The 17,979-nt window shown below is 34.7% G+C and overlaps 1 protein-coding gene and 1 long non-coding RNA gene across 4 annotated transcripts in view; both read right to left on the bottom strand.

Annotated features, from left to right (window-relative positions):
- Positions 1 to 17,979, bottom strand: part of LOC111055337 (terminal nucleotidyltransferase 5C) — a 93,121-nt gene that overhangs the window by 15,628 nt on the left and 59,514 nt on the right. Inside the window, exon 1 of one of the 3 annotated variants that reach the window (XM_039439312.1) lies at positions 227 to 536. The exons of 1 other annotated variant lie outside the window; for it this stretch is intronic. The gene's annotated coding sequence lies outside the window, so the exon portion shown is untranslated. Of the gene's footprint in view, positions 1 to 25; positions 537 to 17,979 lie in introns of those variants that run through there. One more of the 3 variants, XM_039439294.1, reaches the window with a different exon arrangement.
- Positions 6,260 to 17,979, bottom strand: part of LOC120353889 — a 37,183-nt gene continuing 25,463 nt past the window's right edge. The window contains exon 4 of the long non-coding RNA XR_005572675.1: positions 6,260 to 8,945. This is a non-coding gene — a long non-coding RNA (uncharacterized LOC120353889). The remainder of the gene's footprint in view (positions 8,946 to 17,979) is intronic.

Below are 17,979 nucleotides of genomic sequence, written 5' to 3'. Positions count from 1 at the left end.
AATAGTGATCATTAACTGAACATACGGTTGAGAAAGACAGCGTGTGCTAGCGCATAACGATCCCATTGAACAGCTCAACGAAATACATCAGTCACTTGCATATTATAATATTTTTTGACGAATTTCATAAACTACTGAACAAAACGAATTGTTTCCAAAGATAAGATAAACAGGATAACACACAACACACTATCATCGAAGATAAACAACAACCGTTTGTACCGACCTGATTGACTAGCAACGTGGAAATTGAAAGAGAAGTCGAGATCCAAGTAGCACTAATACTTTTTCAGTTGAATAAAATTATAATTTTTATAAGATGCACTGGTTACAACACCTTGGCAGATTCAATCGTACAAGCACTGCGCGTCACTCTCTGCCAAAACACTCCCTCGATCAAACAACAACCGACCCAACAGAACAACACCGACTGACTGTCAACTGCGACTACTGCGACTGATCGTCCAACACAAGCCAACACTGTTCCAGAACTTTCCAGTCCTGTTCCTGTTGCTACGCTACGGCGACTTGTGAAAGGACTGCGCAGGTTGGTGGCGCTGTCTGGCGGCCAAACTACCAACTAGCATCGCAGCTCTGACGTCATCACAAGGCACAATCCATTCATGAAGTGAGTGGGTGGGCACTTCTCACTATCCAGATGGCAGATGTAGCTTACTGTATTTCAAATTCAAATGATAATGTACTACTGATAATGAATCATTCTCATGTCAAATTCCAACTCTTATCCTTTCATCGTTTCAATCAAATAAAAATTCACTTACAATTTTTTACAGTAATTGTAGCATTATTTTGTTGTTCCAAGAAACAATAACCACTTGTAATTTTATTTTATTTTCATTATTAAAATTGAATTGATTCACATCTTAACGCTTATCGCTCACTTATTTGAGTCAATTTAATATTGATAAGCTGTTTCTTTTTTGATTGGAATCAGCTTGTATTTTTATTTTTTGATAAATTACACCTTTTTATGATATTTTTAATATGATTATGAAGAATATGATATTTTCATAATGATCAAACGTATAATCTATTACAGTAAAATTGTATCGTGTGGAAATTAAATGAACGTGAATGGTAAATGAAAATTGTCTAGGCTTCCGGTTCGATTACAATGTTGATCAATCAAAGAAATCTTCAAGCTGCAGCATTGCAATATGAAATCTTCAACAGTTTAATAATAGTTTATTTATATTCATGTTCCAATTCTGTGCCAGCGAATTTTGAGTCACTATCATGAATCAGAGTCCGAACTGTTAACTTGTGTCCTTACTATATACGTCAGGCAAAATATGACATGATCACTATACCAGAGTCCAGATGTGTATACTATTTTTTTTTCATTTATCAGAATGTTATAATAAAACCTTTATTCTATTTGGCAAGGAACAGTAATTTATTACATGAAAAATTGGCTAATTAGTCCACATTCCTGCTAAATCTTGAAAAATTATCAATATTATTTGTTTAGTAGACCTATCTCATAAAGAAAAAACTTGATGAAATGTCAAGAGGTCAACTTGGTTATCATTGGACAAAACTTTGATAGCCATCATTGTTTATAATTTTTATTCAAAAGTTTCTTCCATTCTTTCTAATTTTCATAATAGACTAATAATTATTCAATCCTAATTATTAATACCGATATTTTAATGAGAAGCTGTGGATAGTAGCCTGATATCTTCTGTTTTTATCTGTAAATTAAGTAGCATGACTATCTCTTTTATCTGTAAATTAAGTCGCATGACTATCTCTTTTATCTGTAAATTAAGTCGCATGACTATCTCTTTGACAAACGAGAATTTGGATCAAACTTCATTTAGAAGAGTTTTCATTTATTTGATTTGCTGGTAAGGTAGCCGATATACCTATAGAAAAAGTATATTTTCTATTTAAACGCCATTTTATCAAATAAATATTGATTTAAGAAATCGATCATAAGTTTCTATAAATATCAGATCTCCAAAAATGTAGGATAGAATATGAAGATTGAATTTAAAAAAAAAATCGATCGTAAGTTACTAATGGTAAGAATCGGATCACCAAAAATGTGGAATAGAATATGACGATCGAATTTTTAGTTCGTATTACGGAACGTTCTCGAGACCAGGTGTTTTGAACAGGTAAACGACAACGTGCTAAAAGACAGCTGTGCCTTTCTTTCTATTGGTTGTTGCCTCACTACCGTTCCGTCAAAGCTCCAGAACTCTCTAGGCCTCGAGTACAATGGTTGCTGAATTCAATTCCAACTTCCTTTAAGACAGATTCGTTTCACAAACAGTTCTCTCACCTAAGAAGACTCAATGGGTTTTTTCGAGAAAAGTAAATGGAGCAACCATTCAAGCCATCCAAAAAACGCGGGGAATATTACACTTCAAAGTGATATTATCTGCCACTAATTTGAGTGCATTATTCTATCAATTACAAATGATTGAGCACAAATTCTAGTAACATTAGTCAAATCTGATAGGTATCATTTTAATTATCTGGAAGTTGATATTTATTGAAGGTTATTATTGATGATTGATCAATCAATATACTGTACAGTAAAAAATTATGTAATTAATCATTGATATTATATATTATGATAAGCTTTTTCTTTTACAGTTTAACTCATTCCAGTTTTTCACATTCTAAAATTATTGAGGTAGAAAAGTAAGCAAGAGTGATTCGATTGACGAGCGATATAAATAAAATGTGCAATAAGGAAATCAGAGAGAGAAATTGTGAGATTCATGGGGGATGCGTCGTAGTAAGCGAGTACAATCACCGTACCTATCACAATAATCGAGCTACGTTGATTTATCAACAAAACAGAGAGCAAGGTCTAAATTTAGAGGTAACGCTCGTAGTGGAACGCGTAGTATTCTAAAAATATGAAGCGCAAAAGTTAGAACAACGCTTGGATGGGGTTGGAGGGTGAAACTGCGTCGTAGCAAATCCGTGGGTGGATATGCGCGGCTCTGGCCTCAGGGATGAAGTCCATTTCACCACCTACCCCTCCACACTACTAGATCCACTCCCCCCCGCAACCACCTGCCCCGGACGACAAAGTTCGTATTGATTTCAACCCGCTACTCCATTCATCGCCCACGCACTCATCTCACACACACTAATTCCAGCATTGAATTTGTGTGAGGTTAGTACTAAAATACAGAAACATCTTTCTCCGGGTCAGTAATGCGCTTCAACCCCACCAAGTGAGGGGGGCGGTCTTCATTACCCACTCACATCCGGCTCCACTTCACATTCGAAATTCAGAGCAACAGATCGGTTAGCATCGCTATCGCCAGAAATTGCGTAACCAACTGTAACCTCAGGAGTTCCTGTGCAGCTGCTCCCCCGCACATTTCCACATTTCATGCCATATATATCATTCTACTTCCATTTGCAACAAGTGTTTGTTGTTTATACACCCACCAATATACGGCGATATGCCACCTAATATAAGTATTAAAATTGATCGTTGTTTGTCATAAATTGCTGAAAGAATGAAATATCTAGTCCACCCACCGACTTCATTAACCATTATCACAGAATTCAGGATCACAGTAATGAAAATCTATATTTAGAATATTTAGAATCGATGAGACCTACCTCTATAAACAGTCATATTTTTTATACTGCATTATCAATGGTCAGTTGGACACATACGTGTAATACAAATAACAAACTTCTTCCAAATAACACAGTCACAAAGCTTCAATCACTCATGTATTTCTCTTTTGATATATTTATTTTTGTAATTCACAATTTTACAATGGAATACATTTCTCTTTTTGTATAGTTGAGAAGTTGATATTGTAGTAATTATTCATATTGGAAAAAAATACCAAGAAATTGTCAAAATCTGTGTAATCTTTTCATTTAATATGAATACATTTCTAATATTGTAGTCTACTTTCTGCTTGTTATCTCATATCTCATATCTCATTATCCACTGTTTCGTTATTATCATAAATTATAATTGCTCCTCATGTTGGGTTCTTGACTAGCACATTCTTATTCTTTAGTTTGTCAAGAATCTTCTGCTTTGAAGCTAGTAATGGTTGACAAGCTCTTGTATCCAGCTTTTATAATCTAGATATAAAGTACAGTTCAGTTTCTGCTCGAACCTTCTGTCATTATGATTGGCGATTTACTTTTCTCAGGTAATTTTATAATAACGTTTGTATGTGTGTGTGCGTGTGTGTATGAGTGGTTTAAATCCTTTGTTTATTACATCAACTATGTATTGATTAGCTCGACTCTTGCCTTCATGTGCCCTGGCTCTTGGTCTTGTCATCATTCTCATGAGTGTAGCTCCAGATGATAGTGCAGCCGCGCCAAGCACAAAGGGCTTGATTGAACAAGCTTTTTCGCCTCATAAGAATTTTTTAAAAATATGTCATGTGAATGCGCAGTCACTGCAGTGTCACATTGATGAATTCCGTGATTTGTTTGGCACACAGATCTGTGATGTGATGTTGGTCTCTGAAACATGGCTGAAGCCTTCAATTTCGTCAAAGGCTATTCAGATTGATAATTTTAGCATATTCAGGAATGATAGGCTTCATAAGAATGGTGGGGGAGTTGCTGTTTTTGCAAAGGAAGATTTGAAAGCCAAAGTTTTATTCCAGTCCGACAATTCCAGACCGAACAGGCCTGAGTTTATGTTTATTGAAATAGTTGCGGCGAATTCCAAAGTGTTGATTGGAGTTTGTTACCGCCCTCCACACATAGGATATATGTGTGAATTCGAGGACGCTCTCCTGCAGTGTATGCCGGCTTACAGTCATGTCATTGTTATGGGTGACTTTAACACAGACTTGCTTGGACGTGACACTTTTGACTTGACACAACTAAAGACAATATTTTTTACTTGCAATATGACAATACTTCCGCTACAGGCTACACACCACACAGCCACTTCCCACACTTTGTTGGATCTTGTCTCTGTTTGTGATGCTGATGCTGTGAAGAGTCATGGACAGGTGCCAGTGCCGGGTCTCTCAGCTCATGATCTGGTTTATTGCATTTATGCTGTGAAAGCCCCCAAGTCACAAGCAAGAATCATAAGATACCGTGATTATAAGAATATTAACTACTCGGAGTTGTTTGCTGACCTTTTCACTGTTCCTTGGCATCATGTTGTCATGGCTGCTACTATTGATGAGAAGCTGGAAGTATTCCAACAAATTATGTGCGAGCTGTTCAATAAACATGTGCCGTTGAGGTGCAAAAAGGTAACTAGGAGACCAGCTCCCTGGATAACACCGGACATACGTCAGCTTATGAACGAGCGTGACAAAAAATTCCGCTTGGCTAAAAGATGTGGGTGCCCAATGATGTTTGCAGAGTACAAAAGGCTTAGGAATCGCTGTAAGCTGAGGATACGAAATTCGAAATCCCATTACTTTCGAGCCCTACTGACAGAAAATCGTTCCTCTGCAAGTGTCTGGAGAACCGTGAAAAGTATGGGGTTGGGTAAAGAGAAGAAACTGCCTAACATTACTCATAGCCTTGAAGAGCTCAACTCTTTTTTCTGCAATGTCCCAGTCAGTGATGAGGGTGCCCGTGCATATGCAGACACTCTCCGAGTAAACGCTCTAGAAAATGAGTTCGAATTTTCTGAAGTTTCGGAACTTCAAGTTTTCCACTGCCTAAACAGGATCAGAAGCAATGCAGTTGGTGAGGACTCTCTTACTGTACAGTAAAAAATTATGTAATTAATCATTGATATTATATTATGATAAGCTTTTTCTTTTACAGTTTAACTCATTCCAGTTTTTCACATTCTAAAATTATTGAGGTAGAAAAGTAAGCAAGAGTGATTCGATTGACGAGCGATATAAATAAAATGTGCAATAAGGAAATCAGAGAGAGAAATTGTGAGATTCATGGGGGATGCGTCGTAGTAAGCGAGTACAATCACCGTACCTATCACAATAATCGAGCTACGTTGATTTATCAACAAAACAGAGAGCAAGGTCTAAATTTAGAGGTAACGCTCGTAGTGGAACGCGTAGTATTCTAAAAATATGAAGCGCAAAAGTTAGAACAACGCTTGGATGGGGTTGGAGGGTGAAACTGCGTCGTAGCAAATCCGTGGGTGGATATGCGCGGCTCTGGCCTCAGGGATGAAGTCCATTTCACCACCTGCCCCTCCACACTACTAGATCCACTCCCCCCCGCAACCACCTGCCCCGGACGACAAAGTTCGTATTGATTTCAACCCGCTACTCCATTCATCGCCCACGCACTCATCTAACACACACTAATTCCAGCATTGAATTTGTGTGAGGTTAGTACTAAAATACAGAAACATCTTTCTCCGGGTCAGTAATGCGCTTCAACCCCACCAAGTGAGGGGGGCGGTCTTCATTACCCACTCACACCCGGCTCCACTTCACATTCGAAATTCAGAGCAACAGATCGGTTAGCATCGCTATCGCCAGAAATTGCGTAACCAACTGTAACCTCAGGAGTTCCTGTGCAGCTGCTCCCCCGCACATTTCCACATTTCATGCCATATATATCATTCTACTTCCATTTGCAACAAGTGTTTGTTGTTTATACACCCACCAATATACGGCGATATGCCACCTAATATAAGTATTAAAATTGATCGTTGTTTGTCATAAATTGCTGAAAGAATGAAATATCTAGTCCACCCACCGACTTCATTAACCATTATCACAGAATTCAGGATCACAGTAATGAAAATCTATATTTAGAATATTTAGAATCGATGAGACCTACCTCTATAAACAGTCATATTTTTTATACTGCATTATCAATGGTCAGTTGGACACATACGTGTAATACAAATAACAAACTTCTTCCAAATAACACAGTCACAAAGCTTCAATCACTCATGTATTTCTCTTTTGATATATTTATTTTTGTAATTCACAATTTTACAATGGAATACATTTCTCTTTTTGAATAGTTGAGAAGTTGATATTGTAGTAATTATTCATATTGAAAAAAAATACCAAGAAATTGTCAAAATCTGTGTAATCTTTTCATTTAATATGAATACATTTCTAATATTGTAGTCTACTTTCTGCTTGTTATCTAATCAAATTCACTCATATCTCTGTTTGGAATTGAACGTCTATTGTGGGAAGAGACTGGTTTTCTCCTGGTTCACCACATACAATAATAAATATTATTCAATAACTATGCGTGGCATGAAGATAGAAAACGGTCGATAACATCAATTCTGGAGTGCTGCATAATAGAAATCTTGTTCGAGATTAGAATCCAGCAATGCACTATGATGAGTTGGGCAGATACTACAAGAAGGTAAGAAGCCAGCATGTTGCTTGCAAGAATAATTGCGGAAATAAATGTGAATGAACTGCTTTATGGCAGAGAGACACTCATGAACTTATTATAGGCCTACAAGGAGTTATGAAGTCTATCACTATTACGATTGTGAAGGAAAGAGCCAATTGTTTGGAATTTGCATACTACGACTAGTATGAGTATTATGAGACTTCATTTGAAGTAAGAGATCATTTCAGATCATTCTTAAAAGGAATTGGAAGATAATATTCCAGCTTGATACGTTTTCCTGTGGGATATCGAAATAGATCGCTGACTGCTTATTGTTTCTTGTATTATTCAATCACATTTTTAGCAGTTTCAAAATAGTTTAGAATTAATTAATTAGTGTGATGATGTAGAATCTGATTCTTCGAGGAGTGAAAGTGAAGATTATTTTGAATGTTTTCAAGATTACAATGAATTGTTAGTGGAATATTATCTGAGACTACAGAATCACGAGCAAAAGCAAAATGAAGACACATGGGTTATGAAATAACGAACAACTACATACAAAATTAGCTTGGGAATCAGTGATTAGCTCAAGCTTCAACGAGCAAGTATGAACCAAGTATGAACTATGAATTTTACTTTTGTAAGTGAACACAAATAAGTAAGTAAAATAAGTGATATTACTAAATAAACCGGCTTCTAGTGAGATATTGGATTTACAAATTACGCATATAAAATAGAATCAAATTATCAATTTAATTTATTTGATAGCTCAAGACACATAGGTTAAATGAAACCGGTCGAGTAATGAAAATAACTGACACACGGACTTCCAACCACTATCGAAATATTTAATTTCCAGTAATAATGAAGTACTGAGCATGTAATACTGATCCTAGTAGCGGAGTCTTCAGTTCACCCCCCCCCCACCCAGCCATTATGGAATAAAGTTTCAAAGATGTTCCTCCTTTCACTTGTTGGGCACATTGCAGATGTAACTAATGTGCGGATCAGAGTTCATTGAGGTCGGGTGTTTATGTAATAAGTAACTCCTCCCATTCAATAAGATTTTTATTATCAATAATTTGCAACATCCTATCAAATTGCAGTAGTTTATGAAATTGTCAGTTTTACAGTTTTTACGAAATTCATAATTTTTGTTCATAATATTGATTTGTTAATGTTTAGGTTGATTTATTTCGAATAATAAATATTGCAGTATGGAGTAGTAGTAGCCTATAGGGAGCAGCATCAGTCACCCATCAAGGGAAGAAGTAAACGGCTTTCGATTGGATAATTATCAATTATCATCATTGTTGAGACCGAGGATCGTAAATGAAGGTTGTGATGCAGTTAGGAACGGTGAAAGGCTAATGTAAAGGCAAAGCAGCGACTGTTCGGTTGTAATTGGCAAAGGACAAAGACGTTGGTCTACCTGTGTATGAAACTAACACGTCTCTCAGTAGACATGTCAGAGTTGAAACGGCTGCAAGCGTGCAGTTGTGCTTGTAGTTATTACTCTGCTGACTAGAACTGGTCGTCGTCTGTCTACCCAGCAGAAGATTTGACGAAATACCATTGGAAAGTTGTTTCTTATCCAGAGCGAAGCGGCTGTAGCTGTAGTAAGCCACCAGCATTAACCCATTAGCAATTGCGCAATCCTAAAATAATAATGGTGATTAGACAAATTCAGACGACATCTTATTGTTAACACGCACAGCTCCACTTCCCTAAACACCCCGTTTCAACATTATGTTTGCTTTACCAAGCGAAAGGCAGGAGATTTGAATAAATCATCGTGAAAGAGCTGAAACTATTCCAAGGTTGAGTACAAAATTGAGAGAACATGAGCATTCTCAAGACTACCAGCATCATAAAAAGATTTGAAATTTTTCCACAGAAGCCAAGCCAGAACAATAATCTGTCACTCTACATATCCACGTTAATCCGTAAATTATAATGCAAGAAGTGCATTTTTTGTTGTCAGTTGTCATGTTAGAGGTACAGTGTTCAGATTGGATGAGACAATAATAAATTGTTCGAAAAATCTTGTATTTAATTTGGCCTATCATTTATAATTCTAAATATTCCAAGTTTCTTTACTATGAAAATTTCAACGAGATATAAGCAGAGAGTATAGAATGTAATACTCTCTGGATATGATTCTTGTAGATGGCAGACTGCATACGATTTGCAACGGTCATGCATGAAAATGCCAATAAGTTGTGTATTCAATCAATCCATAAATCTTTATTGTCATAAAACACAAGGTGTTGCAACAAACGTCAAATATACAATAAAATAAAAACAATCAGAGGAATTAATACAACAGAATTGGCAATAGTAATAAACAGCAGTATTAAAATCAATAGTAATTATTGAAACAGGGTCCACTTAATAAAATAATATATTATGAGCCTAAAGGTAGGCTATATCAGTATTTCCGATGCATAAGTCACAACAAATAAGCTCTTAAACAGAAGAAGACTAAAACTTTCAAAAAACTCTTTAGCAGAATAAAGGCATTTTTACTTTTTACTTTTTACAAAAAAAAATTAAGGTACCCCAATTTCATGTTTTATATACGTTTCAAGATCCCTTGAGTCCAAAAACATGATTTTTGGGTGTTGGTCTGTGTGTGTGTATGTGTGTGTGTGTGTGTGTGTGGTGTGTGTGTGTGTGTGTGTGTGTGTGTGTGGTGTGTGTGTGTGTGTGTTGTGTGTGTGTGTGTATGTCTGTGAACACGATAACTCCATTCCTAATTAACTGATTGACTTGAAATTTCAAACTTAAGGTCCTTATACCATGAGGATCCGACAATAAGAAATTCAATGAAATCAAGCCGGTAAACAGCTGATTGTAGAACGAATAAACATATGATTCTCATTACAGCATACTATATACTTTAATAAAATCATATGTTTTCTTTACAGTCGAGTATGTTTCCTAGTTCCGAATTTATTAGGAACAGCAAAACTGGTACAGAAAACAAACCGTCTTTTATCGCTTCAGGAGGAAGTTTTGTCAACTACAAACAAGAAATTCCTAATTCGAAACTTGTAAACTATGTTATGTTTATAGAATGCATGTAGTAATGTTAGCACAAGCAGGTAATGTTTTCTGTTTCTCAATATTATTCTTTTCTAGAATAATGTCAAAAAATAGTGTAAGTTACTTGGAATGGATGTGAATGTCTTTTGCAGTGCTCGAATGAAATTTTAGTCTCAGCTAACGCCTCGACTAGAAACATCATTCTCGCCTGCAAAAGGCTCCTTCCCGTCCTTGTGACTTAAGATACTATTTTTGATAAGTAAGTCTTTTATGTGTATTTTGAATAGTGATATACTCAACAGTCTCACTTCATGGGCAAGCTCATTAAATAACCTAATAGACATATTTCTCCAATTCCTACACTTGCATATTGGTGAGAATCAATTCTAACATTCTAACTTCCTCTAGTTGGATAATATTATGAATGTCACCATTCAGACTATATTCATTCAGGTTCCTTTTCATGTACATCGAACAGGAGAATACATTGGAACTATTCTTAATTCATTTCAATCAATTTAGAGAAGACTCATCAATTGACAACACCATTCAATCTATTGACACCTGTTATAGGCTTGTCACAAATTAAGACGCAACGTGACATGACATGATGACGTGACGTCAGTCTGCTAAATGAGTTAATATTATATATGGTCATATTACAATGTTCATACGTGCTAGCTTTGTCTCAATGTGAACATTATAATAAAATCATATAATATTATAAAATGATATTAACCCATCTGGCAGACTCACGTCACGTCATGTCACGTGAGTGTCGCAATTTGCGACAAGTCTTTATCACAGTTTCTGATTTTATCACAGTTGAGCTTCATATTTGTCGAGAACGAGAGGACTCTTGAACATTAGTTCATGATTGTGAGAAGTGGTTTCATGCTGATATAATGATAAATACTTCTATATTCCAAGTCTTTTAAAGGATTCAAGAAATATACACGAAGTTTTTCATTCATTAGTTAAAGAGTAATAAAAGAAGCTGGGAGAATAGGATGAAATAGATTGAAGTACCAGTAACCACTAATAGCCAGCTTAATTTCAACCTTGGTTTTAAGCTAACTTGAGTTAGCATTGAGTTATCCTTTCAAGTAAGAGTAAAGTTAGCATGAATTTTTGGCAGTATTTCTATGCTTTTCTCGAAACCCATTCACAGAATTCAGAAAACTGATCAGGCACTATAAGCAATGAATGTACTATCTACAGTTTATCAGAAAATTGAGTTCTTGATTAAAATGTTATCGTAATAGAAGACAATGAAAATGAACTTTTTTAATGAACTACGAAATTAGAAAAACGGGCATTATAAAATATATTTTTAAAATTGCTGTTCAAACTATAAGTGGAGGTAACATAGCAAGCGAATGAACGATTTATGGTGTAACACGATAACCGAAAAGAAGTCTATAACAGCCAAAAGAGGTTGATAAGCGCTTGTCGATAAGAGATAATTAGCAGCAAGCAGAAATAGATAAATTTCAGGAACATAGGTAAGCTTGAAAATAAGTGATAAACTTTAAAACGAATAAATTCTGCTTCATTTCTATAGTACAAATGTGTATACATTTAAGTTCAAGCTTTGGGAGAAACGAAGTTCGATAGAAAATTCACAATATCTAACACAGAATTTTAATGTCCGTATGAAAATGGGTAAGTGGAATACAAAAATAGAGTTCACTATGGTTAAATAGCGATGGGTAGATGAATATAGATGAGGAGAATAAGGTAATTGTACAGAATCAAGTTGAATAAACGACAGATACATTGGCTCCTGCTGTGCTAACAACACAAATATGTTGTCAAATTCTACACTGTTTTGTTTGGTACACTTGAACAGTGTAGAATTTGACAACATATTTGTGTTTTTATTCAATTTGGGAACGGTTCTACAATATTGACAATGACTCAGTCGAACTCAAACTTTCTTTACAGTTTCTCCGATTTCTGTTCTAGTAGCCTAAATTAAATTTCAATAAAAATCCTATCCAATGATCACCAATAAAATACTTGAATGTGTTTTGGATGATGACATTCATTCAGAATAGATCAGCCGTGGCCCGAATAACAACTGGATGACGATGATAATAATAGCTTCCATGAATTTACAAATGACTGGCTTATCCCAACAAATTATCACGTCGACTAATATCCCTCTAGTTTAATCTCCAGACAAAAGAAATAGTTTAAACAATTTTTCCACTAAGTTATAGAAACGCTGACGACAAAAGATATATAGGAAATCATTATAATTCGATAGCTCCGAATGGATCAGTTTCAAATATACTGTCAAATATTGATTGTGCTAGCTACATTGCAAAATGTAAGGCTGGAGTTATGCATCACATCTAGGCAGCTAAAGCAAAAGAACTGCACTTGCACAGCGCCTAATCTGAGACATAAAGGCAACCAAGCATGAATGCAACGACGATAAAAAATATTTTTCACGTGTGAGAGTTTAAATTTTTCACAAGAGGTAAATGGCGACTGTGAGTTATCAAATTTAAGGTTGTTCAACTCCTCGTAAAAAATGTTATAATATATAGAATATGTACAGAGAGTATGTGATAAAACATAAAGAGAAAATTGAATGAAAAAGACTAAGAAATTGTCAAAAAACCACAGATTTATTGATACATATAAAGACCGGAATGGTTATTACACCATTGTCAATCTCTGATAAACAGTTTATCAGAGATTGACAATGGTGTAATAACCGAAACTGGTCTTTCTAAGTATCAAGAAATCTGTGGTTTTTTGACGATTTCTTAGTCTTTTTCATTCAATATGAATAATTATCAAAATATCAACTTCTCAACTACACAAAAAGTGAAAAAATACAGAGAAATACAGTTCCTCATTTTTGTAAGTAATGAGCTATTGTAGCCTATATGGCCATTCTGTATATTTTCCATCTTATTTCTCAAGGTTTTCTGGTACATAATATTATAATGTAACCAATTATATAGGACTGTTGTATTGAATTTAGGACATTGGAATTCAACTCATTTCTATCATTGAAATTTGTGTTAAACTTTATTTTGCTGTAATTTTAAAGGTTTGAAATATAACCTTTCAAGTAAATTTTTTCTCAAATAGCCTATAGATTGTCAAGCCAAATACCAAAGACATGATGGACAGTCTCCAAGTCAGAGACAGAGTAACAGACCAGCTGTATAGAGTGGTCATAAAAAAAAATTAATAAATAAAAATAAAAATTTATCCCTTTCACTAAAAGAAAATTTAATTTTACCTAGAGAATAATTACAAAGGTGTATATATTTTGATATCATGTATAATATTCATTACTTTCATTACTTTAGTTATTGCCACCCAATTATTTAGGAGCTCTAGACTACCAAGATTAGGTTAAGAATGTTTCTGTATCCTCATTCTTCAGTACAGCTGATGATGCGTTGGTTAACTACGTGAAACCATGGTTCTGTTTTAAAGTTTTTAATAAATTTTTGGTGAAATTCGACAATATCTTTGTTTTCTTATTAAAATACAGAGAAAATGTAAATAGGGCATATAACACGGATTGGATCAAATGAAGCATTAATTGGAGCTTAAGGAACATAATATATTGAAAACATAGTTAGGCTAGGTAATGATTGCGAGTGACATGTCTCACTTGTGAATTATTGGTGAGTTGTAGCAATGAATGCGTACACATGTCTACAGCAGCGACGAAGCACACATTTGCAATTTGAAGTGCATTTATTATCAGCAAGTCAGTCCATTAAATCCTTATCCAGATACTAACTCTCACAACCGAAAATGGGATGAGGTTGACGTAGGTCCCGGAAAACCTCTCATGAATGAAACCCAAATATATTGATCCTGCTACACTGCTTACGTCATAGCTCCACAGACGTCATTCCCACACCAACCCTTTTCCCCATTTCACTCACCCCACAAAATGAGCCTCTCATGTCAAATTTCCCCCACTCCTGTCCTGTTGCATTTAGTGAATGGGTTTTGTGTAGGCGTGAAAATTTCAGATAAAGTCTCAAGAGGATAAATGTTTACAGGGATTTCAATTTGAACGTAATTCAGAGTTACCTTTATGAAAAAGATTCACTTTCATCAAAGTAACTTACTTCACAAAAGTAAGGAGGATGATAGTGATTGATTTAATATAGACTCAACTCAGCATTTGAAAGCCTTACATTTCCATCTACAGCAATTTTGATAGAATATTCCTATCCAACTTTGTTTAAAAATGACAGGGGATAATGCTGAGAGGAGAAGAACAAGAAATAAACTCATTCATATTATAGGAAACCTCATGAGAAAACCAAGAGACGAATATACTACAAAGTTTTCCTTGACACTGCTCAATAATCATGAAATCCTTATGATAGATGAAAATATGCAATCAGTTTTATTCAAACAATAAATAGATTAAAGTAAACAGGGGAAATCAGGTTTTGTAAAATGACCTTATGTCTTATTATTGTCATTTGTGGAGTACCCCAAGGGCGAAAATAGAAACATTAGTACAATCACTTACCTATAATTTCATCAAACAGCTCATTGAAATTGCTATTATTTTTTATATTTATGCAACTCACAGGTTGATTCCATCGAAGAAATAATATTTCATCCAATCTTACAATAATTGAACTTCATGTAAGAAATGCTGCTTAATAACGTGATACGATAACTTAGTTCGTCATTGATATTAATACATTCGAAAGTTTAAGAGTTTGGAAATGATTAGATTTAAGCACGCTTTTTGATCATGACATTTCATAGGTATTATTATATACATGGCCACATAAAATCGAAACCAAGTGTACAAAAAGCAGACTGAGACCCTATGTCAGAGGAAACAGAGAAAAACGATCAGTTTTCCACGATTCCATTGGTATGCAAAACGCAGGCAAACGATAAAATCACTTCACTCAAGCTTTTCGTATTAAGAAGTGGAAATCGAAAAGCGGCACAAGAAAAATCATATTGCCTGTACGGTACTGTATTATTTGCTTTTCATTTGAAAGAGTCAAAAGCCATTAGAGAACATCTCGCTACTCCATGAAAATCCTATTTAGATTTAGTCAGAATTTAATTGAACATAGATAACAATGGGAAATTAGTTACTCGTTCAATATCCTGATAAAAATGAATGCTTCTAATCCAAAGTACAATTTGTATCAAGAAACTTCAGTTTTTTTAGAGAAAATTTCAACCAAATTATTTGATAAGAACAAACTATGAAAAGGAAATTATTCAGGAGAATAAACTCAAACTAGACATTTTCATGAACCATACAACTGATAATGTTGATTTAGTAAAAGAAAATTGTCCAACTAAAATTTCTCTATAAATAGAATGGAATCGAAACTAATTTTTGAAATTTCAATTCCAAAAACTAATGAAAGTGAGACTAATTTCTAGAATGATAATTCCAAACTTTTCAAGTCTCGTTACGATACGATTGCACATCTTGGAAGTGATCATTGCTGATTGGAAACATTCGTTATGCAATATCTTCTAACAGACTAGTGAAGCGTGAGTTGCCCAGGTTAATCAGCAAGGTCGAATACTCTTGAAAGATTTATGAGCCATCATTTCAATCGGATGATCATTCAATCCCCTTCAAAAATAAATGCAAACAGATATTTAAATGTGTAATTATACAAAAGTCTACTTGGTAGACTAGACAGGCAATGGCCCATAACATTATTCAGCAGAGAGGCTGTTGAATAAAGTTACATAACTGTCTGGATGCTAGGGATACCTGTTTCTTGGAAAAACACTAGAGAGAGGAGAATACTGTCAACTACTGTCTTCTGCTGTAATTTACTGCGAATGCTGGACAAACATTGAATAAGATAGAGCCTAATTTGCAATGAATACTCGAGGGGTTGACGTATAGTGAACGTGCGTGCCCACGCAACTAGCACACAAACATTCACTTGATCTAGGTTAGAAAGCCTGTAACTCAAATTTTTATAGGCCTTTGTCATCGAATTGTAGATTATCTGTTTTCTATAGTAATACTACAGACACATTTGGAATACAGTGTCACATAGCGCCTCGAGTATGATGTTCATAATTATCAGAACACTCATGGAATATATTTTCAATTCACTATTCACTACATTTATAGAGGCTTCTGATGTACTAACTGGTTGAAATTACTTAGAATATATATTTATTTAAAATTCAAGAACATTAACGAATTGTCATTTTAATGCCCTGAAGATGTTCAATAATCAGAGGAAATGCAGTTTTCAGTGACAACATCCATTTTCTATGATCTAGGTCTGGATGAATAGGTCTAGTTTATTGAAAAGTTGCTGTTTCATAGAGCAATATAAAATTTCATATTTCGTTAATATTGTTTATTCTGAGCTGTATTAATAAGAGGAAAATATTTGAGCGAAAGCCTGTTGTTTATAAAGAGGTTCGTACACGCGCATTCAATTTTTCATCTGCTGATGCTATTCTAATTATATCTGTATTTGTACCAAAACAGTAAGAATACAGTTATAATAAGCATATCATCATCTTATGCACGTGCACGTGCTCGTTGCGCATAAGGCTGTACGGTGTACGCACCTTTATAGTGTATATTGTTATATTATATTATATTATATACCTTTATTATACTGTATTGTCATTGTCACACTAGTAATATCAATATTATCAGCTGCTGGAAATATAAATGCATATTTATTTATTAATTAATTTATTTATGTATTCGTAGAAACAATCACAAATCATATAAATGTGATTAGGAAGGAACAACAGGCTAGGCCCAAAACTATTCCATTCCCAAATTTTGATATTGTATGTATAATTTGTTTTTATATGAATCAAATATTTGTTAATATGAATATTTATTTGATAGGATCAACATTGTACCAATCATTCCAGAGGATGAGGCTGATTTATACTAATCAAAGATTCTTTGGAGAGAATTATATGAAACCGATCAATGAATACTCATTTATAGAGAATGTTTACATATAAAGTTTTATAAATTAATACAAAATTCTACAATCTATTTTTGTAGAATATATTTTTCAATATTACATCGAAATGTAAGTGGAGTTGTTGAAATCAAAGCGCGAATACGCATTCTCATTTCCTAATAGAAATTATTTGATTTATTCAGTAGCATCCCATCATCAGTCATCACTCCATTCATCTTGACAGAAGTTTGAGAAATGATCAATAGACATTCAAGACAAGCCAGACGTTGATAGGTGATAATTTTACACGGATTCCTTTTAAATGAACTTCCTGGTAGGTGCTAATAACAGAGAGCTCAACAACAAGCATTGTTATTACACTGATGTAATGTGGTTGCGATGCGACAGCTAAATTAGCCAAACTGAAATTCCTGACAATCGCTAATACATTGTTTTCTCAATTGTCGGAATGAGAAAGACTATTTTACAGAGAGGAATCTATATATTTAGAGTGTTGTTAGATTCATCAGAACATTACGATCGGCTATGGGCTGAACTCACAGGAGACAAGTACTTCCAGTTAATCAAAGTTTTCATCAGGTAATTCGTTATAAATCTATATATATATAAAAGCGAAATGGCACTCACTCACTGACTGATTCACTCACTCACTCACTCACTCACTCACTCACTCACTCGCATAACT

This window comes from Nilaparvata lugens, chromosome 1 (assembly GCF_014356525.2).
Source record: "Nilaparvata lugens isolate BPH chromosome 1, ASM1435652v1, whole genome shotgun sequence".
Classification (NCBI taxonomy): domain Eukaryota; kingdom Metazoa; phylum Arthropoda; class Insecta; order Hemiptera; family Delphacidae; genus Nilaparvata; species Nilaparvata lugens.
This window is presented reverse-complemented; position numbering and strand designations above follow the sequence as displayed.